The sequence below is a fragment of the Arachis ipaensis genome, chromosome B09, assembly GCF_000816755.2.
Source record: "Arachis ipaensis cultivar K30076 chromosome B09, Araip1.1, whole genome shotgun sequence".
NCBI lineage: Eukaryota > Viridiplantae > Streptophyta > Magnoliopsida > Fabales > Fabaceae > Arachis > Arachis ipaensis.
This window is the reverse complement of record NC_029793.2, coordinates 92,758,463-92,771,151: the sequence shown is the minus strand read 5'-3', so window position 1 is coordinate 92,771,151 and position 12,689 is coordinate 92,758,463. Positions and strand designations below refer to the sequence as shown.

The following is a 12,689-nucleotide window of genomic DNA, read 5'->3' as shown; positions in this document are numbered from 1 at the left end:
TAAGTCTTCCACTATGGCAAGGTTAGCCTTTCCTCACCTCATTTGCCACCTATGCAATTCGGCTGGGATTGACATAGAGGGAGATATCCTCATCAAAGAGGACAAGCCCATCACTAAGAAAAAGATGGAGCAAGCAAGAGAGTCCACTCATGGAGCTCAAGAGGCGTATGAAGCTCATCACCATGAGATCCCGGAGATGCCTCAAATGCACTTTCCTCCACAAAACTATTGGGAGCAAATCAACACCTCCCTAGGAGAATTGAGTTCCAATATGGGACAACTAAGGGTGGAACATCAAGAGCACTCCATCATGCTTCATGAAATAAGAGAAGATCAAAAAGCAATGAGGGAGGAGCAACAAAGACAAGGAAGAGACATAGAAGAGCTCAAGGACATCATTGGTTCCTCAAGAAGGAAACGCCACCATCACTAAGGTGGATTCATTCCTTGTTCTTATCTCTTCTGTTTTTTGTTTTCTATGTTATGTGCTTATCTATGTTTGTGTCTTCATTACATGATCATTAGTAGTTAGTAACGCTGTCTAAAAGTTATGAATGTCCTATGAATCCATCACCTCTCTTAAAAAAAAATGTTTTAATTCTAAAGAACAAGAAGTACATGAGTTTCGAATTTATCCTTGAACTTAGTTTAATTATATTGATGTGGTGACAATGCTTCTTATAGACGACGTAAACTGGCGTTTAACGCCAGCTTTCTGCCTAAATCTGGCGTCCAGCGCCAGAAAAGGAGCCAAAACCAGAGTTGAACGCCCAAACTGGCACAAAAACTGGCGTTCAACTCCAAGAAGGACCTCTACACGTGCAACACTCAAGCTCAGCCCAAGCACACACCAAGTGGGCCCCGGAAGTGGATTTATGCATCAATTACTTACACTTTAAACCCTAGTAGCTAGTTTATTATAAATAGAACCTTTTACTACTGTATTAGACGTCTTTTTGACCATCTTTGGATCATCTTAGCATCTTTGGATTATCTTTTGATCTATTGATCACGTTTTGGGGGCTGGCCATCTCGGCCATGCCTGGACCTTTCACTTATGTAATTTTAACGGTAGAGTTTCTACACACCATAGATTAAGGTGTGGAGCTCTGCTGTTTCTCAAGGATTAATGCAAAGTACTACTGTTTTCTATTCAATTCATCTTATTTCACTTCTAAGATATTCATTCGTACTTCAATCTGAATGTGATGAATGTGACAATCATCATCATTCCCTATGAACGCGTGTCTGACAACCACTTCCGTTCTACCTTCGACTGAATGAGTATCTCTTAGAGATTTGCAAGGTGACCATAGCTTGCTTCATACCAACAATCTCCGTGGGATTCGACCCTTACTCACGTAAGGTATTACTTGGACGACCCAGTGCACTTGCTGGTTAGTTACACGGAGTTGTGAACCATGGTCTTGGCATCATGTTTTTGGCACCATTTCCAGGGAAAGAAAGAGCAATGAATTTTACATAATTAAAGTGTAATCACGATTCCGCGTACCAGGCCTCTGTCACGCGTCCGCGTGGGTCACACGGTCGCGTCATTCGGAGTTTTTCTTGGCATGTGGTTGCGTCAATCATGCGACCACGTCATATGTGTTTCGCTCGAGGCGCGCGATGGCGTCAGTCACGCGTTCGCGTCGCGCTCTCTTCGCACTAGCATGCGGCCGCGTCGTCCATGCGATCGCGTGGCTGCCAGTTTCTCCAAAAACTCCGTTTTGTGCTTTCCTTCCATTTTTGTATGTTTCCTTTCCATCCTTTGAGTCATTCCTGCCTTAGAAGATCTGAAACTACTCAACACACTAATCACGGCATCGAATGGAAATAAAGGTAATTAAAATAATTAATTTTAAAGCATAGGAAACATCTTTTTCACATACATCACATAATAAGAAAGGGAAAGTAAAACCATGCAGTTAATATGAATAAGTGGGTGAAGGATTGAATAAATCACTCAGATTAAGCACAAAATATATCATGAAATATGGGTTTATCAATGAACCCGCATATCCACCCCAATCTCCAATGGATGACACTCTAAGTGTTCTTCTTCAAGAGCAAAGAGAGATGCAAAGGACGACACAAGAGTTCATAACTACCTTGACCGAGGTAGTAGGTAATTTAGCCTCTCTGCGCTTCGACACTCAAAATACTCCCACAGCTACATGTGAAGAATCAATAGAAGAGCGTAGCATGAAGGAGACACTAGAAACTCCGGTGGACAATGAGGAACATGACTTTGTATTAGAACAAGTGGAGGAAGCCGTAATAGTCGAAGAGAAAGAAACGGTCGAAGACTTAGGAGATGCTAAACCTCCATGGGAATCTAGAATTGTGGAGTATTCCTCCAAGAAGCTTGAATTTAATGTCAAGGAGGCTAGTGCACGACCTCCATAGCATATTCCCTATGAAGAATTGGAGGGGATAGATCAAGAAGCGAATTCCCTTGGTGATGATGATCATGAGTCAAGTCTTCCTAGTGCTGAATCTACATCTGCAAATGAACTCCGTGGGTATGAAGAACCTTCTCTGAGTGAGTTTGAGAATGATGATGAAGTGGAAGTCCTTCGGAAAGGATGGACAGGAGTTGAGTATGCTTTGTCACGGACGTTGGAAACTTCTCTACTTAGGTAGCTATCTACTCCTTCACTCGAGTGGGTAAAACTTATCTCTATTCGCTTTACCGTCCCACTTGAGTACGGTATTCTTGAAACGGATGGTCAACTTAGGAGACTTTGTGGTATTAAGCATAAGAGAAGGATGTTTAGTCGTTGGAGTTACAAATCAAGGCTCATCAAGGTTGAGACTTCAAGAGCTAGATGCAAGGGTGGGACTAGTGAACATTTGGTTGGATCTAAGAGAAGAGTTTCGTACTTCATAGAGAATTCGGAGTGCTTGCCGCCCGGTTGGAAGAAAGATGATCAACCTCAAGACGGGTGTAGAAACAAGATTTGGGATCCGGGCATACAAGAGAATCATATTTGGGAGCTCAAAGCTTGTGAAGAACTTCCTCAAGGCTTGGTGAACTCACTTGGAAAGGTAGGAGCTTATTGGAAGTCGAAGCATTGGTGGGAGTTTCAAGATGAGTTCAAGCACAAGCCACCATGACAAGGAGCTCACTAAATGTCCAACTTAAGGACTTTAACTAAAAGTGCTAGGTGGGAGACACCCCACCATGGTAAATTCTTTCTAATTTCCCTTTTATTTATATTAGTAATAAGTTAAATTTTTTATTTTTGTTTTTAAATATGTTTATTTCGTTTAATTCATGGTTTAGGTGTCAGAAAAAAAACTGCAATCGACGCGTCGATGACGCGCACGCGTCACATTCTGGTTCGCAATATCAACAAAATGAACAGAGTTGTGCGAAAACGGCGGTGGAATTGTGCATTAGCACAATTCCGACCGACGCCTACGCGTGCTTTACGCATACGCGTCACATTTGTTTCTCTCCACCCAAGCGTACGCGTCAGTGACGCGCACGCGTGGGTTTGAATTCACTAACACCCTAGACGCGTGAGCCATAGCCATTCGCGTCGCTTACCCTTCCATCTCCATCGTTCCATTTCTCCTCTCCTCCCTCCAAAACACAGAACCTCCATTACCACCACCACTCAAGCAACCATAACCACCCTCCATCAGCCACCACCGGCGACCCCGAGCTGCCGCTGACCACTCTTCTCCCTCTCTACCCCCTTCTTTTCTCTATCCTCTTCTCTGTCCGTCCGCCCATTCCCTCCGCCTTCACCAAGCACCGCCGCGGCCAGCCACCGCGCCGCTGTGCAGCCGCCACCTCTGGGCCGGCATTACTCTGCTCCACCCCTCATTTCCCTTCTTCTACCACTTCTGCTTCTCCCAGGTTCCCCTGCCTCTGTTCTTTGTATTTTTCATATTTTTACTATCATGTTTAAGTAATTTAGTTCACTTAGTTTAATTTCTATTAGAATTAGCTAGTTTGAAATGCATGTTAGTTGATTAGGTGGTTAGAGAATCTGGCGTGGATAGTGGATTTAGGTCTCTTCTTGTTACTGCTGGTGTTTGGGAACGGATTGCCCCTGTATTTGCCCCTTGGAACTGGATTGTTTACTGCTACTGTATTCTTGTTCATGTTCATCACACTGTTAATTGCGATTGCTGCTATGTTCTTGCTGATTGCCATTGTTTGGATGAGTCCAGAATGTTGTTTGTGCAGTCATAAATTTTGAGAAATTTCTGCATTTGCATTATTACTGCTGCTGCAATTCTTGTTTTAGTTTGAACTTAATCATTTGATTCAGTTAGGTGCATTTGTTTGGATTTGTGTTGATTGCTTGTGGAGTAGTTATTGAGCTCAATGAAAGGACTACTGACTGAATCAATTACTGTTGTTTCTTGCTGCTGTGCTTTTGTTCATGGCTCTTTGGAATGAACTAGCTGTTAGATATTGTTAATGGTTGCTTATGCAGTGATGATTTTTCCTCAATATATGAAATTAAGTTGTTATTGCTGCTGAGTTCTTGTTTCAATGTGACCTTCATTGTGTGAATTCATGTTGAATACTTATGATTGGTTGTTAAATTCAAAGAAATGAATGCTGCCCGGTTATAAATTATTGCTTTTTCTTGTTGGTGGCTGATTTCAAAATGGTGCTGTGTTTCAAGTCATTATTTTTGTTCATTCTCAATGAAGGAATGCTGCTATGCTATTTTGAGCTGTTTTGTTTTGCTTAATGTTATCTGAATCATATGGAATTACTGCTCGCTGCATCTGTTTGAATTCCTCTAAATTCATATGACTTGTTGTTTACTGCTGTTTTAATCCGGGAATGCTCAAATTACTACCAAAATGCTGTCAAATTTTTCTAAAATCTTTATGCTATTAATTTCCAATTATGAACTGAATTTAGCACATTTTGACTTTATTCCTACTTGATTACTGCCAAATTCAATTCATAAATTGGTCGGCTAGTATTTCCACCCCTTCTTTGCTTCCCTTTATCTGAACTACTTGCTTGATGGCAACAAGGCACTATTTGACGAAATTCTGTGTCAAACAGAACCTTGATTGACCAAGTGATTTTGAACCTCTTTTCTATTTTTAATTTTGTTTCAAGTTAGGTCAATACCCTTCTGTTTATGGCTTTCTGTCTGTTTGCTTATTTACCTACTTTTCTTTCTTCTGCTTTATTTAATATTCTGTATCCTGTAATTTCTGTTTTTAGGATTTCTGACAGAGGGAAAGGCAAAGCCAAGGTTACCTCAAGTAAGAGGAAAAGGTCGCAGCCATCCATTGAACCGGCGACCTCAGGCTTATCTGAGCGGAAGCTTAATGAGAAGGATAAGGCTGACCAAGCTACGCCTTCTAACAACCCATATAAGTTTGCCAACCTATACTGTGAGCTCAGATTTGAGCACTTTGATAAGAAGAACCTCATTGTGGAAAAGAGACTAGATGTACCCTTCAATCTGAAGCCGTATATTGAGCGTCAGATTACGGAGAGGGGTTGGTTCTTTCTTGACAGAGAGCTAGTACGAGTAAACGAGACTTGGATCCGGGAGTTCTATTGCAATTACTACCGAGTGACCCTTGATGTCGTTCATCTCAGAGATAGGCAGATTCTGGTTACAGAGGAGGCTATTGAGGACATCCTCCACTTTCAGCCTATGATCAGTGATAAAGATGCCTTCCATTAGTCCGAGGAGGATTATAAATGCATGACTTTTGATTGGGACGCAGTGCATCATACGGTTGCCGTTCCTGATACCCCTTGGGAGCAAGGATCCAAGAAAGAGACTCCGAGAGGCACTAAGTTCGACTATTTGACGAAAGAAGCCAAGTTGTGGCAACAGATTCTATGTACCTATGTCATGCCCAGTACTCATGCTACTGAGGTCCCAGCTGATATGATAATTCTGATTTGGTGTGTCTTAGAGGAGAAGGAACTATACCTTCCATGCCTCATTAGGAGATACATATACCGGGCCAATATCAGAGGCAACCTACCATTCGCTTGTTTGGTCACACAGCTAGCTCACTAGGCTGAGGTACCCTGGGAGCAGGGCGATGAGGCACCAGCCGCTCATGGTAAGGAGAAGGTTATCCCTTGGGGTGACTAGTTTGGTGACCGCCTAGTAGCTTGTTGCAGAGACCGAGCAGCCATCGCAGCAGCTACTGAGCCGACTACTTCTTCAGCTCTAGCAGGACCATCTGCACCATCTCGATCAGCACCTTCATCTGCATCACAGCCGGTCTACCGTCTTGTGTGGCATCTCTTTGAGTGCATGGATCGGATGGAGCGGCGTTTGTTGTGACGTTATGAGCAGTCTGAGCATCGCAACAAGTGACGCTATGCACATCTGAAGCTGATTGTGACATCGGGGCATACTGACATCCCCTCTGAGCCCGATACACTCTCGGATCACTCTGAGGAGGAGGAGGATGAGCAGGAGGAGGCCCAACAGGAAGAGACGCAGCCTGAGCATCCTACATTGCCACAGGCACCTGTACAGCCACAGCCGATAGAGCCAGAGGCACATCCTTCGACAGGCGATGATAGAGATGCAGACGTTGACCTCGCTCACCCGGCTTGATTGAGAGCATCGAGGACGATGCTGTTATTTAAGTGTGGGGAGGTCGCCGTCTCCGGCGGACTATATTTTGGTGAACTATTTCAGATTTTTATTTTATTTTGCTTTATTTTGTTTTATTTTTCTTTTAGTACTTGCACATTTTTATTTTATTGTACTTTTGTTTATTTTTACTTTGTTGCATTTTGCACTTTGGGCTTGTATATATCTTAGATATTTAGCTTGAATTGCACTTTTAGTTTATTAGTTGTAATTTGGAAAAATGTGGATTATTGAGCTTAGTTTACCCTTTTGACATGAGAATTTGGCTTGATTGAAAATAGGGAGTAAACTAAAAACTTTTAGCTTTTCATAATCACAACATTTCATTTAGTATATATATATAATAATAAATGTTGGTCAATTTGTTAAAATTTTCAAGAAATTCATTTTTCTTAGAAAAGGCATTTAAGATTCACATTGATTTGAGTTAAAACTTTTTAAAACTTGCATGATATATATAAATAGTTTGGAATATAGTTTTTCAGCTAAGAACACACAACCCGTGAGTTTTTGAACTTAATTGCATGGTTACATTATTTAGCCATGATTTTTATTCTTGTGTGTTTTCTTCTCTATGATTGCAATCTTTGGTTTCTTCCATTCTATATGTCCATTATTTAGTGTATGTTCATGCTTATATGTGATTGAGGCCATCATTTGATTATAGCTCACTTATCCCAAATAGCTTACCCTTTCATTTACCTTTGTTTGCCACTTTGAGCCTTGTAACCCCCTTTTTGTTCGTTATATTACCACATCACTATTTTAAGCGGAAAAACAATTAATTACCCTATTTGAATCTTTGGTTAGCTTAAGATAGTGTGTGTCAACTAAGTGTGGGGAAATGTGGGAACTTTGGTTGATGAGAATGTGTTTTGTTTTATTGACAAATATTGAGAATTTGGGTGCTTACTCGTGTAAAATTATAAAAACCATATGCATTGATATATTATGCTTTCATATATATATATATATATATATATATATATATATATATATATTAAAAAATAAAAAAATTGTTAAGTTCAATAAAAAGATCAATGCATATGTGGTGGAATTAAATTGATACATGAATATGTGAAATATACAAAAGTGAGATTTTAGGTGGCTAAGCTTGACTTTAGAATTGTATAGAGAATGTATATGTGTTAGGTGAGAATTTAGGTTAGTCAAAGATTCATATGATAGCTCACTTGGCCATACATATATCCTCACCCTTACCTTAGCCCCATTACAACCTTGAAAAGCCCTCATGATATTTGCATTTGTACACTTGATAATTGTTGATTGGTTAGATGAAGAACAAAGTTTTAGAAAGCATGATTAGAGGAGATTTGAGTGGTTTAACCCCAAACAGTTGAGTGATTAGAGTGCATATACAAATCCAGTGAGGGTTCAATTGCTCATTTTCCATATGCCCATATTTGATCATTGCTTGTCTTGCAAGTTTGTGAACTCTTTTGATTAACTCAACTCAATTGTGAATGTGCTTTAATATGATTGACTTAGCCCTTGATTGTGCATATATGATTTCTTGGAAATTTAACTCACTTTGACCACATATATGCTTATATATGTATAAATAGATAGTAATTAGAATAGCATGATGCATGTCGGTAGCTTGCATCTAGATAGGTTGCATTCCATAAGTTCTACCATTTTGCCTTCGCTCTTTTGGTTCTCTTGAGCTTAGCATAAGGACATGCTAATGTTTAAGTGTAGGAAGATTGATAAACCGCTATTTTATGGTTTATTTTGTATTGAATTGAGCGGATCTTATCAATTATTCTCACACTTATGCATATAATTCGCATGTTTTACATTTTCCTTCCTAATTTTATGTTATGATTAAAAACATGCTTCTTTGGCCTTAAATTTGCTAATTTTAATCCCCTCTTATTACCATTCAATGTCGTGATATGTTTGCTGAGTGTTTTCAGGGTTTATAGGGTAGGAATGGCTTAGAGGATGGAAAGGAAGCATGCAAAAGTGGAAGGAACACAAGAAAATGGTGTTTTGAGAAGCTGGCAGTGACACGTACACGTGGGCGACGCATACGCGTGACTGGCATAGAAGACGAACGACATGTACCCGTGACAAGGATTTTTGTCAAGCAATGCGTACGCGTGGACGACGCATACGCATGACAGAGCGTCATGTGCTACATTACACAGAAGACGCTGGGGGCGATTTCTGGGCTCCTTTTGGCCCAGTTCCAAGCCCGAAAACACAGAATAGAGGCTGCATAGTGGGGGAATCATTCATTCAACTTTCATTCACATAATTTTAGGTTTGAGATGTAATTTTCTAGAGAGAGAGACAGGCTCTCTCCTCTCTCTAGGTTTTAGGATTCTTAGTTTTTTTCCTTTTCAATTTCTGAATTCTATCTTATTTCAATTTAGTCTCCCTTCTACTTTTAATTGTTCTAGCTTTCTAGTTTATTTATTTCTCTTGTTGATTACTTTATGTTGCTATTTTAGTTTATGAATTCTCATGTTAGATTCAATTTTCTATTTAATACAATTTGAGGTATTTCATAATTATTATTCCTTTCTTCGTTTGTTATTATTGATGTTTGCAATTAGTTGTTTAGATTTAATATTCCTTGTTAGTTTTCTATGTTTTTATGTTGTGCCTTCCAAGTGTTTGATAAAATGCTTTGGAGGGTTTTAAGTTAGATTTTTATATTCTTAGCTTGAATTGATTAATTGGAGACTCTTGAATCATCATAAGTCTCTTGTTGGTTGGTGATTGAAACTTGCTAATTAGCTTGAGCTTTACTAACTCCAGTCTTTGATTAGGACTTGTGAATTCAAGTTGATTTTCTCACTTGACTTACCTTCAATTGTTAGAGGTTAACTAAGTGAGAGCAAAAAGGCAATTACTATCACAAGTGACTATGATAATGGGGATAGGAATTCCGATTATCAATCCTTGCTAGGACTTTTCTTAGTTGTTATTTTATTTCCTTGCTATTTACATTACTTGTTCCTTATTTCAAAACCCAAAAAGATACTTTCCCATAACCAATAATAACTACACTTCCCTGCAATTCCTTGAGAGACGACCTGGGGTTTAATACTTTGGTTAATTTTATTGGGTTTGCTTAAGTGACAAACAAATTAAATTTGATTGAGGTTTAATTGTCAGTTTAGATCTATACTTGCAATGCGATTACTTTTGTGAAATTCTTTACTGACGATTTTCCCCCATCATGGTACTACACTGAATTGCAAGTTGTAATGTAATATTCTACAGCAACAATCACAAGAATGGTAAAACCAGGAATAGTTTAGTTGTTTACTTGTTGCAAGCTGGAGGTGCCATATCCACTGTAAGAAGATGACATGAGGAATTGAACCAGTGACCAATTTTCATGGTCCAAGGCATTTGTGAGAAGTTCCAAGTAGCTGGAGGAAGGAATAAAGAAGAACTCATTATGACAATAAAGCATTAAATAAACTATCAACAGAAAAAATTCACTGGCATAATTAGGACTAATTAGGAGATTATAGGCTAAAGGAATAAGTTACCCTCCTCTTACTGCTAGGTCAAACTTTGTTAGCTACTATAGTTCTCTTAGTTTATTTACAAGCAATAATGGTGACATAATTCCTTCAAGTAACTGACATTCTACTAAAAACAAACCAGAAAAGACGAACTTACTCCCAAAGGTAAGTGATGAGCGGATAATTTATACGCTTTTTGGCATTGTTTTTAGTATGTTTCTAGTATAATCTAGTTACTTTTAGGGATGTTTTCATTAGTTTTTATGTTAAATTCACATTTCTGGACTTTACTATGAGTTTGTGTGTTTTTCTGTGATTTCAGGTATTTTCTGGCTGAAATTGAGGGACTTGAGCAAAAATCAGATTCAGAGGTTGAAGAAGGACTGCTGATGCTGTTGGATTCTGACCTCCCTGCACTCAAAGTGGATTTTCTGGAGCTACAGAACTCAAACTGGCGCGCTTCCAATTGAATTGGAAAGTAGACATCCAGGGCTTTCCAGCAATGTATAATAGTCGATACTTTGGCCGAGTTTAGACGACGTAAAAGGGCGTTGAACGCCAGTTCTACGCTGCTGTCTGGAGTTAAACGCCAGAAAAGCTCTGCTGTTCCTCAAAGATTAATGCAAAGTACTACTGTTTTTCTATTCAATTCATCTTATTTCGCTTCTAAGATATTCATTCGCACTTCAACCTGAATGTGATGAACGTGACAATCATCATCATTCCTTATGAACGCGTGCCTGACAACCACTTCCGTTCTACCTTAGATTGAATGAGTATCTCTTAGATCTCTTAATTAGAATCTTCGTGGTGTAAGCTAGAATGATGGCGGCATTCATGAGAATCCGGAAAGTCTAAACCTTGTCTGTGGTATTCCGAGTAGGATTCAGGGATTGAATGACTGTGACGAGCTTCATACTCGCGAGTGCTGGGCGTAGTGACAGACGCAAAAGGAGGGTGAATCCTATTCCAGCATGATCGAGAACCTCAGATGATTAGCCGTGCTGTGACAGAGAATTTGGACCATTTTCACAAGAGGATGGGATGTAGCCATTGACAACGGTGATGCCCTTGCATAAAGCCAGCCATGGAAAGGAGTAAGACTGATTGGATGAATACAGTGGGAAAGCAGAGGTTCAGAGGAACGAAAGCATCTCTATGCGCTTATCTGAAATTCTCACCAATGATTTACATAAGTATTTCTATCCTTAGTTTATTATTTATTTTTGAAAACTCCATAACTATTTATATCCGCCTGACTGAGATTTACAAGGTGACCATAGCTTGCTTCATACCAACAATCTCCGTGGGATCGACCCTTACTCACGTAAGGTTTATTACTTGGACGACCTAGTGCACTTGCTGGTTAGTTGTATCGAAGTTGTGACAAATTATGAATTGAGATTAGAGCACCAAGTTTTTGGAGCCATTACCAGAGATCACAATTTCGTGCACCAAGTTTTTGGCGCCGTTGCCGGGGATTGTTCGAGTTTGGACAACTGACGGTTTATCTTGTTGCTCAGATTGGGTAACTTTCTTTTTGTTTTATTTTCAAAAATTTTTCAAAAACCTTTTAAAAATTTCTCATCTGTTTTCGAAAAAAAAAATTTTAAAATAAAAATGTTTTCAAAAATATATTTTTCTTCAGAATTTTTAAGAATGAATTCTAGTGTTTCATGAAGCATGTTGAAGCATGGCTGGCTGTAGAGCCATGTCTAAATTCTTTTGGACTGAGGTTTTGGCTTAAAATTGAATGAATTACTCTCATGTTACATACTAAAGCTTGGCTGGCTATTAAGCCATGCCTGACCCTTTGATTGGAGCTTTAGACTAAAGAGCATAAGATTCCTGGAATTCATATTAAAAATTTTGGAATCCTTATTTTTCTTTTTCAAAATGATTTTTGAAAAAATTAAAAGAAAAAAAAATCATAAAATCATAAAAATAAAAAAAATATTTTGTATTTCTTGTTTGAGTCTTGAGTCAGATTTAAAGTTTGGTGTCAATTGCATATTCATCTTGCACTTTTCGAAAAATTCATGCATTCATAGTGTTCTTCATGATCTTCAAGTTATTCTTGGTAAGTCTTCTTGTTTGATCTTGATGTTTTCTTGTTTTGTGTTGTATGGTATTTCTCATATGCATTCTTGCATCCATAGAGTCTAAGCATTAAAGATTTCTAAGTTTGGTATCTTGCATGTTTTCTTTGCATTAAAAATTTTCAAAAATATGTTCTTGATGTTCATCATGATCTTCAAAGTGTTCTTGGTGTTCATCTTGACATTCATAGCATTCTTGCATGCATTCATTGTTTTGATCTAAAAATTTCCATGCATTGAGCATTTTTAGTGTTTTTCTCCCTAATCATTAAAAATTCAAAAATAAAAAAATACCTTTCCCTTTTTCTCTCTCAAAATTTCAAAAATTAGATTTGACTTTTTCAAAAATCTTTAAAAATCTAGTTGTTTTTATGAGTCAAATCAAATTTTCAATTTAAAAATCTTATCTTTTTCAAAATCTTTTTCAAAAATCAAATCTTTTTCATTTTTCTTAGTTATTT

At 38.5% G+C, this 12,689-nt stretch overlaps 1 long non-coding RNA gene across 1 annotated transcript in view; it reads right to left on the bottom strand.

Annotated features, from left to right (window-relative positions):
* Positions 1-10,083, bottom strand: part of LOC110266342 — a 26,488-nt gene extending 16,405 nt beyond the window's left edge. Inside the window, exon 1 of the long non-coding RNA XR_002353601.1 lies at positions 9,925-10,083. This is a non-coding gene — a long non-coding RNA (uncharacterized LOC110266342). The remainder of the gene's footprint in view (positions 1-9,924) is intronic.